This window comes from Schistocerca cancellata, chromosome 1 (genome assembly GCF_023864275.1).
Source record: "Schistocerca cancellata isolate TAMUIC-IGC-003103 chromosome 1, iqSchCanc2.1, whole genome shotgun sequence".
Lineage (NCBI taxonomy): Eukaryota > Metazoa > Arthropoda > Insecta > Orthoptera > Acrididae > Schistocerca > Schistocerca cancellata.
This window is the reverse complement of record NC_064626.1, coordinates 988,792,487-988,811,101: the sequence shown is the minus strand read 5'-3', so window position 1 is coordinate 988,811,101 and position 18,615 is coordinate 988,792,487.

Here is an 18,615-nt window from a genome sequence, read left to right as displayed (position 1 = left end):
GCACTCATCCAGTCTCAGGATGTCTGTTTGTTTCTTGCCTACAAACCGTAATGACGTAAGATCTGTTGTTACGCATTGAATGATTTGATTTTCATACAGTTGTTGCGGTATGCCATTCATTATTTAGCGATCACTGTGCAAATATATGATACTTTTCCAGAATTTTGTAATTATCAATTACGCAGTCCTTTCTTATCGGTCTCTTCTGCACTTGGTACATCATTAGCACGTAATAATGTCCCTGTCTAATAGTTCGTAGTAAAAACTTCGAGTGACCCTCGTTACGCAAAAGTTCGTTCTTCAAAGTCATGTAGCTTCTTCGTTAGGCCTTTTCGCTCATCCTCGGAGTGCAATAAATGTCACAAGTGTTTGAATGACTGTACATTGTTCGCCGGTGATGGACCTTACTTCACCTTTTTCTGCAGACAATTACCGCAGTGTCAGGTATCTACGCTGCAGAACAAAACAACAATCCATCTTTACTTTCGAACATTTTTTCTCATAAATAAAGCAGAGACTCTTGTGATTCCTGACTGCTCGAAGTATTCGTACACCCCGTAATATTTGTCTCTAACCATCACTGCCCTAAATTTCCTTTTTAACAATACTCTTGCAATGCTGATAGCTCTTCGAGAGGTACCAACATCAAGATTTCGTCAAGGCAACCTTGCTGTCTAATGCTGTTCGATGTGGAGCAGCGGTCAAGACTTTAGTAACCCGAGGCACCTAGCCATATCGAGAGTCTCCATTATTTCCATACATAATTTGTGGAAAAGGCCAAGGTTGTCCCTTAAACAAGGTAACAACCGATTTTGTGCCTCATCCTTATCCAAAACAGGTTTGCGCTCTTTCTCTAACGACTCCGATCTATGGGATGTTAAACTGTAACCACCATCTCTTTCCTCCAATTCTGTCACTTCGGAAAGTATATGATAAGCTTTCGTTCTGTGAGTGCATAATTTTTGTTAGTCAGAGAACATATCCATACATATCATAAAAGTGGATGTAAGTGTCTGTGTGTGTCTGTGTGTTCTACATCTCGTCCTAAACAACTGGACCGATTTCAACCAAACATATCCATTACTGTCAGGCAACAATCGTTGTGGGAGTAAAAACCACCTACCTGTCGTAGATAAGGAGGTATGACGTCATAAACACTAAGATACATGGAAACTGTTGCATTGTGCATGAAATTTAAATTTATTACTTCTTTGCTACGAGCTCTATTCGTAACACATTTCGCTGATGGTATCTACACATGCTGCTGAATGTATCTAAAAAATTATATCATTGCATGACTCATAGATATGGAGACATGACGTCATAAACACTGAGATACGTGAAAAACTGCCGCATCATGCATGCAGTTTTAATACAGTTATTCATTAAGCTAAGGCACTCCTACAGTCGATTCAACTTAACGAAATCATTGACACCAGGCAGCGCTTTTGACGGCTTCCAACAGAGTGGCGCAAACGGCCTTAGGAGAAAATGTTAGCCGTTTTGTGCTTATACATTTGTATGTTATGCATATTTCTTTGCCCGACTGTTTCACATTTCAAACGTGTTTTCACGAGAACACAGAAATAATTTTTTTCGATACTTCGCTACAAACACAGTCCTTTTTTGTTTTCGTTTCTAACAGAAAATTGGCAAAATGAATATCTGGGCAATGCCACGTTTGTGAGCTAATACTATTATAAGCCTCATGCATGGTACCGCAGATTACCCTATGTAAACATGAAAGTGTAAATTGCATGAAACAGTTAATTCTTATGAATTTCATTGTGCCGATAATGAATTTCATAGAGCCATCCATGAAGGAAAGCAGTGAAATTTATTGGCATGCATTTTGTACGCCATGAGTGGGAAGCTTGTTCTATTTTCCCCTTGTTTTTTCATGAAATAAGTTATATTACCGTCTGTCACATTGGCAACATCATTGAGTCGTTCCCTATACGTACAGTTTTTAGGAAGAAAAAAAGTTGAAAGGGAGAACAAAGTTTCGTGAGTATCTGGCCGCCATCTGGTGCTGATGAGAGCATACTTTGCCAAGTTTGGGGATATGTAAGTGTCGGAACCTGTGGTAGCACGATCCATATTCTGAGCAGCATACTACTTATTTGTTATGATATTCACCTTGAGTTACTGATTTTATTTTATTTGTGATTTCGTGTCATTAACTTTGAATATTTGAGCTGCCCCGATAATGACACCGTGTTACCTTTTCTCCACGCATACCACCACTCATTTTGTCTAAATTCAATAGAGGTTTTAGAGAAGTTTGCTGATTTCCAACGTCTTCTGGATTGTGTCCATCATTTATAGCAAATACGAGTCTGTTCTAAGCAGACTAGACTTAAATTACAAGCTCTTTTAGTAGTTGTACGATATTTTCACGGTCAGGCGACCCATAATAACAAATACACCAAGTACTCTAATTTGTTGTTTTCATTGTGACGGGTTCACGCTACGGTCGCAGGTTCGAATCCTGCCTTGGGCATGGATGTGTGTGATGTCCTTAGGTTGGTTAGGTTTAAGCAGTTCTAAGTTCTAGGGAACTGATGACCTCAGATGTTAAGTCTCATAGTGCTCACAGCCATTTGAACCATTTTTTGACGGGTTCATCACTGTGCACAGTGACTAAATTCAACAGTCAGTTGTTATTCAGTGAAGATTAGGAGCACTGGACTCGCTCGTCTTGTATGGTCACAGATTTGTTCATTAACTAGGGAGAATTGTATCGATTTCCCCTAGTTAACTAACGATCTTACAGCATTCAGAAGGAATAAGCGACAACATTTTTATATCAACATCATACTGTAACGAAGGTCAAGGGCACACTGCCCTCCTGATCAGATGAACAAATATATACTTTCAAAGGTAAAAGTGTTATTAGTACTGTATTTTAGGTACTCTTGCTGTACCTGCTGTTATGAACCTTGTTCATTACAAATTAATGAATTGTTTGTGTTTAATAATCAGTATATATTACAAAAAGTGTACAATGTGCGTGCCGCCAAAACTCCGAAACGAGTCCCAGTACGATCGAGGGAGTTATATACCGTGGTAGCCCTCTATCCCCCGTCCATGAAGAAGGTTCCATTTTTACCCGAAGCGCGTGCTTGTGAAGATATAACGGCTGTGGAGTTTCAGCCTCAAGATATTTCTAGAACATTCCAAAACATTCGGGAGTATTCGAGAGGATTCCACAACACTCCAGAATATTTAGGAATGTTCCACAACGATCCGGGGTGTACTGAAATGTTCGGGAGCAGTCTGGAACATTCGGGAAAATTCCAGGATCTTCAGGGACATCCCGGAACATCCCAGATCATTGTGGAACATTTCAGAACACTCTCGAAAGTTGTGGAATGTTCTCTAACATTGCGGACCTTTCGAAGCCTTTTTGGTATGTTCTGGAATTCGCCACTGGCAGGGCGACCTATTGGTAGAGGTCGTGGGTTCGAACGTCAGTTTCTCATCCGTTACGAAGGGAGTAACCGGAAAAGTAGAGCCGTGAATGAATAAAGACAAACAGTGAAGTGTGAATAGCCAAAGCGATACAGTGACGAATATAAATCGGAAATAAAGTGTGAAAAGTGTGTGAAGTGTGCTTAGTGTATTTGTTAATAAAAAATTGATTTGACTTATACTTTAAACAATGCCCAAACCTAAAAGAGATCTTGCCAAATCTGAACCAAAATGACGAAAACAAAAAGAACAGCGAAGAAACGAAACAGTTGAAGAGCGCGAGGCACGTTTAAGTTCCCCACGAAGGAGAATGAGCACCGTGAGAAGCAGAAATACTGAAGAAAAACGAAATGAACAGATTGAAAAGCAAGAACTGTGACACAATCTTATAATAAAAGACTGCAAACTCAAGCCGGACATGAAAATATCAAAATGGTTCAAATGGCTCTGAGCACTATGGGACTTAACATCTATGGTCATCAGTCCCCTAGAACTTAGAACTACTTAAACCTAACTAACCTAAGGACAGCACACAACACCCAGCCATCACGAGGCAGAGAAAATCCCTGACCCCGCCGGGAATCGAACCCGGGAACCCGGGCGTGGGAAGCGAGAACGCTACCGCACGACCACGAGATGCGGGCTGAAAATATCACCCTACGCGAAGTGCGGAGGAGGACAAATAAACAATACAACCTAACAAATTAAGCATTCCACTACGACCCGAAGAAAGAATATAACAAACACAAACACGTCGAAATCGGAATAATGGATAACATCTGCTAATTTTACAACGGGAAAGAATCAGTAGAGAGACACCAGGATTCTGTTGCATGAACGGAAAAATTCGATCACCACCTCTGGAAACACCTCCGCAGGAATTTTTACATTATATGACCGAGGATTCTCCAGAATCAATACACTTACTTCAAAATATAAAAGCGTACAGCGCATGCTCACAAATGACTTCTTCCGGAGTTTGATCAACATCAACAGAGATGACATCCATGTTTTTCCATCCATGGACAAATCTATCACAGCATGGGATCATTACTACCACTACCCAACGGAGATCATAAATTTCTGCAAGTATATTTCATCGGAAATGAAGAGACAGGAGTTGATCAAAGATTCACAAATATCAGTAATACTACCCAGAACTCTCAACTCACCAAACTATGCAATGGAACAAGGATGATCGTCAGACAGCTATCGAATAACATCACCGAAGACGACTTATGACTGGAAGGTACAAAGGTCACAGAGTACCACTGATCAATTCTGAACTGCCATTCCAATTTAAAAGACTGCAATTCCCAAGAAAATTAGCCTATAGTTTTTTTATTAACAAAGGGCAAGGACAAACTTTAAAATATTGCGGAATCAACCTCAAAGACTCCTGCTCCTCTCATGACAACTATACGTGGCTTGCTTGCTCTCGTGTAGGGAATTCGAAAAAAATGTACATATATAACACGGATAACAAAATGGATAATGGTTATGAACAAGCATTGTAAATAGTTGTTCATAAACAAGCATTGTAAATATTTAGAATACGTTCTCAAAAAAATATTTTACCTCTTATTCCTTAACGATTGTTGGTATTGTAAACAGTTAGAATATGTTTTCAATAATTTTTTTTACATCTTATACTTAAAGGTTTATATTTTCATTCCAACTACCACAGAATCTCATATCAGCTCCCTGAGCGAAGCCCGGCACCGCAGCTAGTTCCTATAATAAAAAGTAAAACACATAGAAAATTTTTCGCTTTCTTTTTGTTTAATCTAGTAATTTTGTGTGTTGATGTTTGTTGAATTTTATCCGTGCAAGTATTTAATATCGTTCAAGAGATTCTTCTTCTCACGGATTCACGATCACTAACATGTTTCCTGTACTAAATATTTCTAGGGTAGATTGTTACTTAAATAAATACGTACCTTCCCGTCACTCTTTATCACTCCACTTCGTTGCCGGAGCACGACACACCAGATCTCATCGTCTCAGCCGTATCTTATCCCTTCTATTACGGCTCGAGACCACAACTAGCCGAATTTGACGCCCTTTCGTAATAAGACTGCCTTCTCTAAAGCGTGGATACCCTCTTGTTGTTGTGGTCTTCAATCTGAAGACTGGTTTGATGCAGCTCTCCATGCTACTCTTTCCTGTGCGAGCCTCTTCATCTTATAATAACTACTGCAACCTACATCCCTCTGAATCTGCTAACCGCATTCATCTCTTGGTCTCTTTCTATAATTTTTACCCCCCAAAACATCCCTATAATACTAAATTGGTGATCTCCTTGATGTCTCAGAAATTGTCCTATCAACCGATCCCTTCATCTAGTCAGGTTGTGCCACAAATTTCTTTCTTTCCCAGTTCTATTCAGTTCCTCTCCATTAGTTACGTGATCTACTCATCTTATCTTCGGCATCCTTCTATGGCACCACATTTCAAAAGCTTCTATTCTTTTCTTGTCTAAACTCCTCGTTCCTCGTTTCACAGTAATAAGAGGTATTAAGCCTTCCATCGATGCCAGGGCTTTTTGATGAAATTCCTTTATGAGATGATTCTTTGTTGTATGTGCTTGCCCTGTAGGATTGGTTGTCAGATTCCCACCATTTGGGAAATGCATCAGAGTCAATACTATGCAATACCACGTCACTCCATCCATGTTGGATAATATGTCTTGAATTTACGGCGGCTGCTATTTCTGTTGAAATGTTTTTCGTGCTTTGTTTGTCTTCTAACAAGAGTCGAAGTTCCTTTCTCAAACAGTGGTATGAATTTCCATGCGGTCCCATGACGTGCACAGTAGTATTGTTCTCCAGTGATATGAATCATACAAAAGAGACCTGTTAATTCTGTGTTTGCTGAATGGTACTTGGCGATATTATTGAACTAAATGGTAAGAGAGAAGCTTCTACGCACTAAGAAACATAGCTTAGTCATGAATAACGTATCAGGTGAACGACTGAAACAAGTTCGAGGCGAATTGCTCATGTTGCGGCACATGTAAAGAGAACCATGTACGATATTTTGGTTAGGTTCCCGAACTTAATGCATACTGGCACTTCGAAATTAATAGCTTTAATTCTACATCTACGTGATTGCTCTGCTATTCACAATTAAGTGCCTGGCAGAGGGTTCAATGAACTACCTTCAAGCTGTCTCTCTACGGTTCCACTCTCGGTCAGCGCGCGGGAAAAACGAGCACTTAAATTTTTCTGTACGAGCTCTGATTTCTCTTGTTTTATCGTGATCATTTCTCCCTCTGTAGGTGGGTGCCAACAGAATGTTTTCACAATCGGAGGAGAAAACTGGTGATTGATATTTCATGAGAAGATCCCGTCTCAAAGGAAAACGCCTTTGTTTTAATGATTGCCACTCCAAGTCATGTATCATGTATGTGGCAGTATCTACCCTATTTCGCGATAGTACAAAACGAGCCGTCCTTCTTTGACTGATAACGATCGCTTGGGTGGAACTTGGTAAACCGTTTACAGAACTTCTACTTCTTCGCAGTGGCGACTATTGATCATCTTTCCTGGCAAAGGAGAATGGTGGAGTCATCTGATAGTTTGTCATGCTCATAAAATCGGAAACTCTTTTCGCAATACTCCAGATTTATTCCGTATGCCAATGTTCTGAAACTTAAAAGTGTATACATGATCAAAAGTTCCATGAAGTGATGACATCCGTGAAGATAAATTTGATTTTTTTCTGTGCTGGACAATGCATCACATGGCAGAGTCCAACTAATTGAATCATGTCATATGTTCCGGTTTCATTTTGTCGAATCCAGTTCGATTATTAAGTCCTCAAAAAAATTATCTTGTTAGTATTTCTCAAGAAATATAATGATCTGAACGAAAACTTTCCAAAGCCGATAGTCGTTGTAATCTAGACAAGACGATTCCTTCTCCTGCGTGCTATTCATTTTGCTACAGACCATCTGCGCTGAGTATTATTTTTCTTTAATCATCTTCGGATAGAATGGTTCCGTATGATTTTCTGAAAGTGTCACGAAACACATGTATCTCTTCTTTATATGTATCTGTAATAGGTATACATTTGGGAACAGGTGAATGATGATAGGGTTTAGAGTTCAACGAATACCACATACGAGCAACGTTATGGGCAACACTTCCTCTGTCTACTAGGCGTTTCTTGGAAGAATAGCTTGACGATAATTAGAATTAGTGTAACAATCCGAAAGGCTCGTAAAGCAGAGCTGTTTCTCTAGAAATGTTTCTTGTTTTGTCCGTATATCTTCAGAAACTTTCTGATAATCAGTCTGTAAATTAAGTACTCAACTGTATTCGAGGACATCCCTAGAACTCGCACTGCTGATTTCATTAAACACTTTCTGTATTCCATAGTGCTTCAAAATGTCCGAATTTGTCGCCCACTTGGAGAATGGTGAGCCTGTGAAATCGTCGATGGTTTATCGATTAGTGGTGACGTGCATGGATATTTCTCGAAATTCAATGGGTGCAGATAAAATGGCTCTGAGCACTATGCGACTTAACTTCTGAGGTCATCAGTCACCTAGAACTTAGAACTAATTAAACCTAACTAACCTAAGGACATCACACACATCCATGCCCGAGGCAGCATTCGAACCTGCGACAGTAGCGGTTGCTCGGTTCCAGACTGTAGCGCCTAGAATCGCACGGCCACTCCGGCCGGCGGGTGCAGATAACAGAGTATGATATACATCGTTGCCTCTTAGGACAATAAATGTTCACGAGTCTCCGTTAAACGTCATTTGTAAAGCATAAACGGCTTACCAAATTATCAGATATCTTGTTTCGGTTGCTTTCAATCAAGTGAATCGTTACGCTTTCGACGGTGATGCCTGTTCTGTCACCACCGAATATGTGGCCGAAAATTGTTGGTAAAATAAGATCGGTTACAGTCATACAATAGTAATTAGCCCCAGTAAGTATTACAATGAGATGATCTTCCGATTCGATTCATGTTGCAGATACGCTAGGCTCCCTTGCATCAAAGCATGAGTTGTTACGTCTTGCGCCGCTGTAGTATGCGTGAATTTATTGTTACTTTCAAAGGCTGTGATAGTTACTTGAGTGTCAGCGTTAGCAGGCACCCTACCACGTCTATCCTAAGGACAGATTGTAAGGTCGTTACTTCAAAAGGTCTGTGATGTCGTTCTACGGCCTCCTTAAACGAGTGAGATTTGACATTTGATAGGCTTTCCGTATTCTAAATAGTATGTGTGGACTACTTGTATGGGTTGATCCTAAGATTCTTACTCTCTCAGTTTGAAAACATATCATTATTTCAGTTTTGTTAATTACTGTCGATAATGGGTCCATTTTTTCGTTTAAAATATTTTATTTAATTCTAACATTCTGCGTGGTGTCTGTTGTTCTAAGTCGTATCTCCCTACAACTTTCGCGCAACGACGCTCTGAGCGTGTTTTTTAGGGAATTGACTAGTTTGAACCTGGGACCTGTTACTGGTAAGGATACGCCAGACCACACATGACATGTAGAGTTCAGAAGAGTTCAGTGAGACTAGCGATGATATAACCAAATACTTAATGATTTCAGCGTTAGCTCCACTGCACTCCCTGTAGAAGAATCTTAATACTAACTAAATTTAGTGGAAGGGGTTCAAGGCTTTCCTATTTTTAGTTAGCTGGTAAAATAACGTCGAAAAAGCAGTTAAGTTTACCATTGGAAATTTTATTCTACTCACAAAACTTTGTTTATAAATTGCACTATTGATAAAAGGAAATATTTTAATACAGGATGATAAAAACCAACTGCGTTCAACAAAAATGTGAACGAATATTCCCTGAGTGGGTTTCCAAGTTCTACAATGGATCGAAGGATGACCTATGCCATCTCACATCTATAATCTAGGTTTAAATTAAGTTTCACAAAAGAGAAAACTATCAGAATGGTCTAAAGTGACCCTAAATTATCTTTAATTACTTATCTAACTTGTCGTAAATTACAGTGGCTGATGTGGCTTCTCAATAATTATGGAACAGAAAAATCATCGCATTTCAGATTTTAACTTATGTAGCAAATGTGAATACCATGAGCTTTAATTGACGATCGACACTAGTATTACGTAAAAAGGGGATGTAACGGATGAGACTTCTGCAGTTCTGAGTGAAGCCTTATGCACTGTTATGCGGCATCGAGTGCATTCATTACCTTGTCGGTGTTCGTCAGGGGGCGGCGGCTGGCACAGCTCTATGCATCTTGCCGTCTCGGAAGCAACTCTCTCCTAACTTCTCCTTACTACAATTTACCGAAATTGGTTTAAAAAAAACTATCTCGCTGTGTTTTCATCTGACCAATCAGGGTCTCAATGTTAACCTTAAGCTCCTCCTACAAAAATTCTGTCTATCCAATGAGAAACGTTATACTTTTCGTGGTGGGGCAATGTTTTTAACGTTTGCAACGTAACAGAGACGCGAAAAAGTCTCACGCTAAAACTTGCGGCTGGTGTGGCCCTTTTAGTGTTATCGTAAGATCTATACTGTTCTTCTGGAGGGCTCTAGCTTTTAACATGGGCTGGGGGTGGTCCTGCCGGTTAGCTGGCGACGTGGGTGTCCGTCCCTTATCGTAGGGCCTTCTAGCTTAACACGGTTCTGCTCTCGGCTTCTGTTCTCGTTTCTCCCCTCGCAACTGCGTCTGTCTCATGGTGGGAAGGTATGACATGCATTTAGGCTTTCTTGTGTTAGTCTGTGGTATTCCATTTGCTCACTCGTTACTCGTATTACTTTGGTTAATTTAATGTCACGATTTATTCGGAGCTATGTGACATACTACTGGATTTGCTTATCATGTCAGGGTTTTCATGGAAGGTGTTGGATTTGCCTGACACCTTACACAATTATGGCTAAACACCATCGGCTAGTTTGTTTAGTTTGCCCAGTACAGTTCGTTAAGTTCTCGACTAGGAAATCTTGTTATTTTTTATATGTAATTTTCTATGCTGTTTCCATTCGGAATCCTTGATCTTGGCACTCAAAACATAATTGTGCCGCGCAGGCTCAAATTTTAAACACAAAATTACTGTTTGTAGTCAGCAATATTCTTCTCATCTACATTGATCAGCCAGAACATTATGACAACCTACGTACTAGCCGGTATACCCGCCTTTGGCACGGATAACAGTGGCGACACGTCGTGGAATGGGGGCAATGAGGTTTTGGCAGGTCACTGGAGGGAGTTGGCACCACATCTGCACATACATGTCACCTAATTTCCGTAAATTCCGGGGAGGAGGCGATGAGCTCTGACGCCACGTTCAATCACATCCCAGATGTAATCGATCGGATTCAGATCTGGTGACTTGGGGATGCCACCTCACCAAATGGGACTCACCACTGTGTTCCTCGAACCAATCCAGCACACTTCTGGCCTTGTGACATGGCGCATTATCCTAATGAAAAATGCCACTGCCGTCGGGAATCACAATCGTCATGAAGGGGCGTACGTGGTCTACAACCAGGATACAATAATCCTCGGCTGTCATGGTGCCTTGCAAGAGCTCCACTGGACCCATGGATCCCACGTGAATGTTTCCCAGGGCATAATGGAGCCCACGTCAGCTTGTCTCCGTCCCATAGTACAGGTGTTACGGAACTGTTCCCCTGGCAGTGACGGATTCGTGCCCTCCCATCGACATAATGAAGAAGGTATCGGTTTTCATCATACCATGCAACGCTCTGCCACTGCGCCAACGTCCAGTGCCGATGGTTACGTACCCATTTCAGTCGTAGTTGCCGATGTCGTGGTGTTTACATTCGCACATGCATGGGTCGTCGGCTGCAGAGGTCCATCGTTATGAGTGTTCGGTGCACTGTCCGTTCAGACGCACTTATGCCCAGCATTAAAGTCTGATCAGCCCAAGACATCCGACATCTGTTATGAAGGGTGGCCACCAACCCCACGACGTCTGGACGTGGTTTCACCTCGTTTCGCTACGTGTTGAAGACACTCACCACAGCTTTCAGACGGTTCAAATGGCTCTGACCACTATGGGACTTAACATCTGAGGTCATCAGTCCCCTAGACTTAGAACTACTTAAACCTAACTAACCTAAGGACATTACACACAACCATGCTCGAGGCAGGAAACGGACCTACGACCGTAGCAGCTGCGCGGTTCCGGACTAAAGCGCCTAGAACCGCTCGGTCGCAACGGCCGGCACCACAGCTTTCCTCGAACACTTGGTAAGTCGTGCAGCTTCCGAAATGCTCATGCAGAGCCTCCAGGCACTCTTAATCTGCCCTCGGTCAAACTCAGATCCCACAGACAGAGAGCACGCTCCCTGATATCTCATGTTCCTTGCGTGTGTCTGACTAGGAGTCATTCCTCGCGAAATGACGCTATCGCCTGGATGGGTTTATGTCGATAGTCGGTCAGTGGTCATAATGGTCTGGCCGATCAGTGTACGAGTCCCTATGTGCCCCGACGTGCTCTTAATGTGTTTCAAAAACGTATAGTTTTTTTTCTGTAATGTGTTGAAGGTATCTTAGTTACAGATTTGTTTTTGGAGGGTTCCGCCGTGAGCGGAACACAATTTTATCTTTTCTTTTATTCCCCAGACATTTTTCGCTGAAGTTTCAGCATGAACGGTGGGCTTTTATTTTCTTTGTGTTTAACAGGGAAAAATACTCTTTATTATTTGTACATATATAAAATTATATCTATGTATATGTATCGTTACAACAAATAAATAATAAATGAATATACAACTTTCTGCACGGGACTCTGTTCTCTGACCTCAAGGAACTATCAGACGAAACCAACACATAAACAAACCTATCCACCAACCCACCTATACACACACACACGCACACACACACACATACACACACACACACACACACACACACACACACACACACACACAAAACTAAAATAATTAAACAAAACCCTCAAACCTACAGCTACTTACATAAAACATGCACACACAAATTTAAAAAAATAGTAATTAAATAAATAAAATCCTCACCCATTTACTTACTCACTCACACACTCATACACACGCTTACTCACACAAAATGGCGGATAAATCTCACAAAGCTTCAAATCTCCCACCCAGAACACATTCAACTGGCAACTTTCCACCATCTTGTTCTCGTAGTTTGTGAACAGTGACAGTGAAATTAACGTAGTGCAAAATTGCTGGATGTAAGTGTCCGCCAGTTACGCAAAACACCGTTTTTCCAAAGTTCCCAAACATGTCTCACCACCTCTGTGCCATCATCAGTGGGTTTCTGTTTTATTTAATCTTTACATTCGGGTGCATGGTGTTGCAGGACCATTTGCGTGTTATTTCGTACTGGTAGTTTGTCATGTTTTTGTGTGGCAAGCCCTTTATTCTCAGCATCCTGATGAGATGTTGTGGAGCACACGTAAATATAACACATATTTTCAGAAACTTGGTCGTAACATGCTCTTTACATTTCACCAAAACACACACACACACACACACACACAAACAACACGATTTTCAACATACTCGTAGAATTAGTTAATGTTAAGTCTAACTATAACGTTCCCAGTCGTAAAATTTCGAAGTAAATAATGTTTCTGCGTTAAGTTCTATATAGCTGCAGATGACAAACTTTGAAAGAAAACAAATGCAGTAAAAACCATAAAAATTCAGGAAAATCACAGCATGTGGTAACAAGGTAGGCCTATATATACAAAACTTAGTTCACTCTTCAAATTTGTAAATACTATCTTAAAAACTCAAATTAATATGTGTGCAAGTAATACAGAGCACTTTTACTGTTTAGTAGAAAGAAAATAAATCCCAATGATGATGATAAAACTTCGGCGAAATATGGCTGGGAAGTAGAAAAACGATGAAATAGTCTTTCGATCAAGGCGGACCCCTACAAAGACAAATCTGTTTGTAAGCAGACATGGACAGAAGAGTTTCAACCTCATGGTTGTCCCAGTTGTCCCAAACTGTCAGAGTATCCTTATACATCTATCCTCTGACTCAGTGCACACTATTCCCCTCTTGCTCTTTCGTGTTTGTGTTCTGGGCGCAGCAACCGCCCGTAATTACGAGCATTCTTGCATGTTGACATTTAATAGCACGATATTTCTTTAGGATGCCGACCCAGAGGGGCGTAATGACGTATAACCATATGAAAACCAGTTTAAGCATCGCTATGTTTATTATAAGCCTTTTCAAAAGGAAAGTATAGAAGAACGCAATTCTGTTTCAGTTTCGTATACCATTAAGGAAACTTTTTTCTATTGCACTCGCCGTAATGCTGTAGCACAAGTTAATCCTAGTATAAGTATAAAATTAATGTTAATCCGGTAAATGTCAACAAATGTGAGCCCAGGGAACGCCGAAATTCTAATGGGTCTGCTCGAGAGACAGTTAAAAAGTGGCGCATTGAACAACAGGCAACACTGTTCTGGTTTTACTGATTGTGGTCGTCAGTCACCTTAATTTACTCTATCAATCGGCGGATGCTTTTTAATAACTTAAAACCCCGCTAAATAAGATCCCGGACTGGTTTCCATTTGTTTTATTCTCCCACAACCCTCCGTCTTCTTTCGCAGTGTCAGTTTTATCTTTAACCAGAACGATGTGTAACTGTTAAGGCAAGCGTCAATTCGTCTTAGTCATTGCAATTGAAACTGTCCCGTCGGCAAACACATACAATAAATGTCAGACGAACCATTTAATCCTATAGGCACATCACTAAAAGTATTCATCCCACTTCGATTTCGTAAATATTAAGATCCAGATTCTTTAATATTCCAAATGACCTCATTAGGTCGCCAAATTCTCTTTAACGCCTATAGCTGTGGAGGTCATAATTACATCACTTTTTGAACCACAATCAGTTTTCATCGTCAGTATTCGTATACACAAATTAACATCAGCGTGACATCTGTCATACATCAGTTCATTAATCTACTACATTTTGCTTCTCTCTGCCGCCATTGCCATTCAGTTCTCTCTCGAAATTAATTTTGTACTTTCCATTAAGGGCTACTGCCCCTCTTATTGCAGATGCAATCACCTTGTCAAAAATAAGGAAACATCACCGCCGGCCGGAGTGGCCGAGCGGCTCTAGGCGCTACAGTCTGGAACCGAGCGACAGCTACGGTCGCAGGTTCGAATCCTGCCTCGGGCATGGATGTGTGTGATGTCCTTAGGTTAGTTAGGTTTAAGTAGTTCTAAGTTCTAGGGGACTGAAGACCACAGCAGTTAAGTCCCATAGTGCTTAGAGCCATTTGAACCATTTTTTTAAACATCAACAACTTGACCTCATATTTGAGGAGAAAAAAGCGCACTAACAATATATCAATCCCAGAAATAGATCCCGCACGAAAATTTAGGCCGTGATTCTGATAGTCACTCGCTCTGCCTCACTGCACCTACCTAATTCCCAAGCGCGGAGTAGTGAACAGAGCACTCCTATCCGCGGGATGTTGAAGGCGATTGAAGATTTGGGGTGGAAGGGACCTCGTCTGCCGAACATTCCAGAAAACGATGTTTTACGCTAAAATAGCATGTAATACTCGTAATGCTTAAAATAATATTGGACATATATGTGAGTGAGGTTGACACATTATGTATACCTTAAAATCAAAATGAATACTCCCAGGCAACTGGAGGATTATTGTGAAACGGAGTTAATCATTTTCGATTTACAATTTAATCATGGCTATCACGCTGAAGAATAGCGCAACTGCTGCAGATGAACGCCACTTTTCAATCCAAAGAAATTAACGCACGAGAGCGATGTTAATAATTCCATAGTGATACGCTACTTTTTAAATGATACATTCACTTCATTAATTTACAGTGCACTTGTGGATAGCAACATAAAAGTGTCAAATCAAAGATATCTCTGGTAGTCGTTACAGGCTAGAAACCGCTCAGTCTGACACAATTAACAAATCGTTACCACTTACTGGTTCACCGAAATTATGAACACAAGCCTCTTACTCCGCTGTGCGTTACTTGGCGCTCTGACCTTAGGCTGCTGTAGTTGGCGGAGATAGTGACAACCGGTGGTCGTGAAAGTTTAAAAGCTTTATTTTCAGTAGGCCATAACTGCGTACTATCAGAAATATAGACCAAATTTTCGAGCGGGATCGATTGCTCTGACTGGTATCTTGAAAGTGTGCTTTATTCTTAAAATATGACGTCAAGTTGGTGAGAAGATGCAATAGTCATTTATCATTCAAGTAGCGACTCCCCACGTTGTGTGAATACAATCACGAATGAATATGTCTACTCTTGTAGCGTAATGGCTACACATAGGTAATGGCGACCACTGCTTCTCATATGATGGACCAACAATTTAGAAGAGATCAAAAGCAGTCTTTGTAGAAAGACGATGATAAACCGATTAAATCACTTTTGTTTCTTCTGCAAACAGAAAATTTAGGCATACAAATTTCTTGGTTTTGGGTAGGACTGCATTGGTCGACGATGATTACAATGAAGCTGCATGATATTATCAGCAAGCTGCACTATCAACTATAAGGGAAAGATGGTTAGAAAACATCTCCGGCACAAATAAAATCTTCTGTCCCTACCTTCAGTGGGAAGACAACTCCTTAAGAACGCCTGGTGCTCGCATTTAGTGCAATGCTAAAAGCTTTCCGAATAACCCGGGTCGGACCGCGGTGGCCGTGCGGTTCTAGGCGCTTCAGTCCGGAACCGCGAGACTGCTACGGTCGCAGATTCGAATCCTGCCTCGGGTATGGATGTGTGTGATGTCCTTAGGTTAGTTAGGTTTAAGTAGTTCTAAGTTCCAGGGGACTGATGACCTCAGATGTTAAGCCCCATAGTGCTCAGAGCCATTTGAACCAATAACCCGGCACGATTCTTCACGCGCGCACACTGATCGGCCATTGAAGTACAGTGATTGGACGTTGTAGCGTCCACGATTTCATCAGCTGCATAGCATGAGGCGCATGATGTGAGGGACTAGGCGAATGGGCCACTTAGTAGTATGTTTGTTAGGTTTCCACTTTGCGTCAACAGCCATACCAACATCACATTGTGCGATTTAAAACAGCCACATCACATCTTCATTTTTGAACCGAATTTTGCATTAGTGGTTTGTATAACAATCGAGATCACCCAAATCTCTTTGCCTTACTTAAGCATCCTGATCTCACGCAGCACAAAGCAAATATGTTACCCGCACGCTGTTTCTTGAAAATTGTGCTAAAGAATGCCTCAGCTACTCGCTAATTACCTTATTATCAAGACGACATTAACTCCAACCATCTTTCCTTCTTTAAGTTTTATTGTAGTTGTGTACCCATAAGCATCAAAATGCCACACAGAAGTCTGTCTGCAGCTGTGGTTTACTTTCAGACATGTTCCGCTGTTTTCGTGCCAGTTCTGTCTAATAATGACTGTAGCAAGGAAGTCCCAGTCATGAGGCAGTTCCATTGCAGTCAGTGAGTGTTGAAAAAAATGCGAGAATCGCGAATTGCTGCCCTAAATAATGTTTTTGTTTTAGTGGCTTGGCTTTGCTTTCCTTCCATATGGAACAAAGATGCCTACATCTACGTCTATGCTCTACAAACTACTGTGAAGTGGAAATTTGTGGTAAGGACTATAGGACCAAACTGCTGAGGTCATCGGTCCATAGGCTTATACACTAATTAAACAAATTTAAACTAACTAACGCTAAAGACAACACACACACCCATGTCCGAGAGAGGACACGAACCCTCGACGGGAGGAGCCGCACAAACCGTGACAAGACACCTCAGACCGCACGGCTACCCAGCGCGGCTACTGTGAAGTGCATGGCAAAGTTACATACTGCTGTATCAGTTGCTAGTGTTTTTCCCGTTCCATTCACCTATCGAGCGTGGGAATAATTATTGTTTACATGTCTCCGTGCGTGCTGTAATTGATATAATCTTTCACGATCCCTACTGGAGCAATAAGCAGGCGGTTCTAGTATATTCCTAGAGTCATTATTTTAAAGCCGGTTTTTGGCACCTTGTAAGTAGGCTTTCTCGGTTTACGTTTGTCTTCAAGAATCTGCCAGTTTGGTTTCTCCAGTATTTCTGCAACTCTCTGCCACGGATCAAACAAACCTGTGACCATTCGTGCTGCCCTTTACTGTATACGTTCAATATCCCTTGTTGGTCCTTTTTAGTACGCGTGCTACACGCTTAAGCAGTAATGTAGGACGTGGGCCACGAGTGATTTGTAAGCAATCTCTTTTGTAGACTGATTGCATTTCCCCAGTATTCTACCAATGTCCGCGACTGCTTTACCAACGACTGAGTCTGTTCGTGTGAGTTGACCCATTACAACTATGACTCGATAGTTCAGTCATAGGATATTAAGGTTTTGTTATGTGAAGTGCACAAGTTTACATTTCTGAACATCTAAAGGAAGTTGCTAATCTCTGCACCACTTTGAAATTTTATCAATGTCTGAGTTTCAGTCAGTACTTCATTATAGTATTGTTGAGTATTATGTAAAGGGAAAGAAGAGCACGACATATAGCCTGCTCCCTAGAATACTACCAATTGGGTCATCAAGCTTGACGACCAGATAACCAAGTCATCGTCATATTCTCGCATTCAATGAGCCATTGCAGAGAGATTACTAATTTGCCTTATGACTTTACTGCGCAGTCTGGCTATTATAAACTTCTCAAAAAGCGTGACTGCACAGCAATAAGACACTGGGACATATCACTCTCTAGCCATCAGCTTTCTGTGATTTCTATTATTTGGTTAAGATGATAGGACGCTGCCGATTTCCTTCCCCAGTCGAGCTTGAGCTCCCTCTCTAATGACGACTGGACGTTAAACTCTAATATTCCTTGTTCCTTTGAACTTCTCGATTGCCAGATTCTCCTACCACACTGAACCAAGTAACTCGGAATCGAATACTGCAGCTAGGGCTGGAGCTGTTAAAAGCAAGATAAAGAGGGAGGTAAATAAAGCGGTAAAAGTAAAAAGTGTCCCTCTCGACTTTGTGGCGACTATTATGAAATTTGTATGGTGGTGTAAACATAATGGCATCTGCAGCCAATGTCAATTTCATTAATATATTTCTCGGTATACTGTCGCGTAATGCAAGCTAAAAACAACCATTCAAGTAATAAAATAACC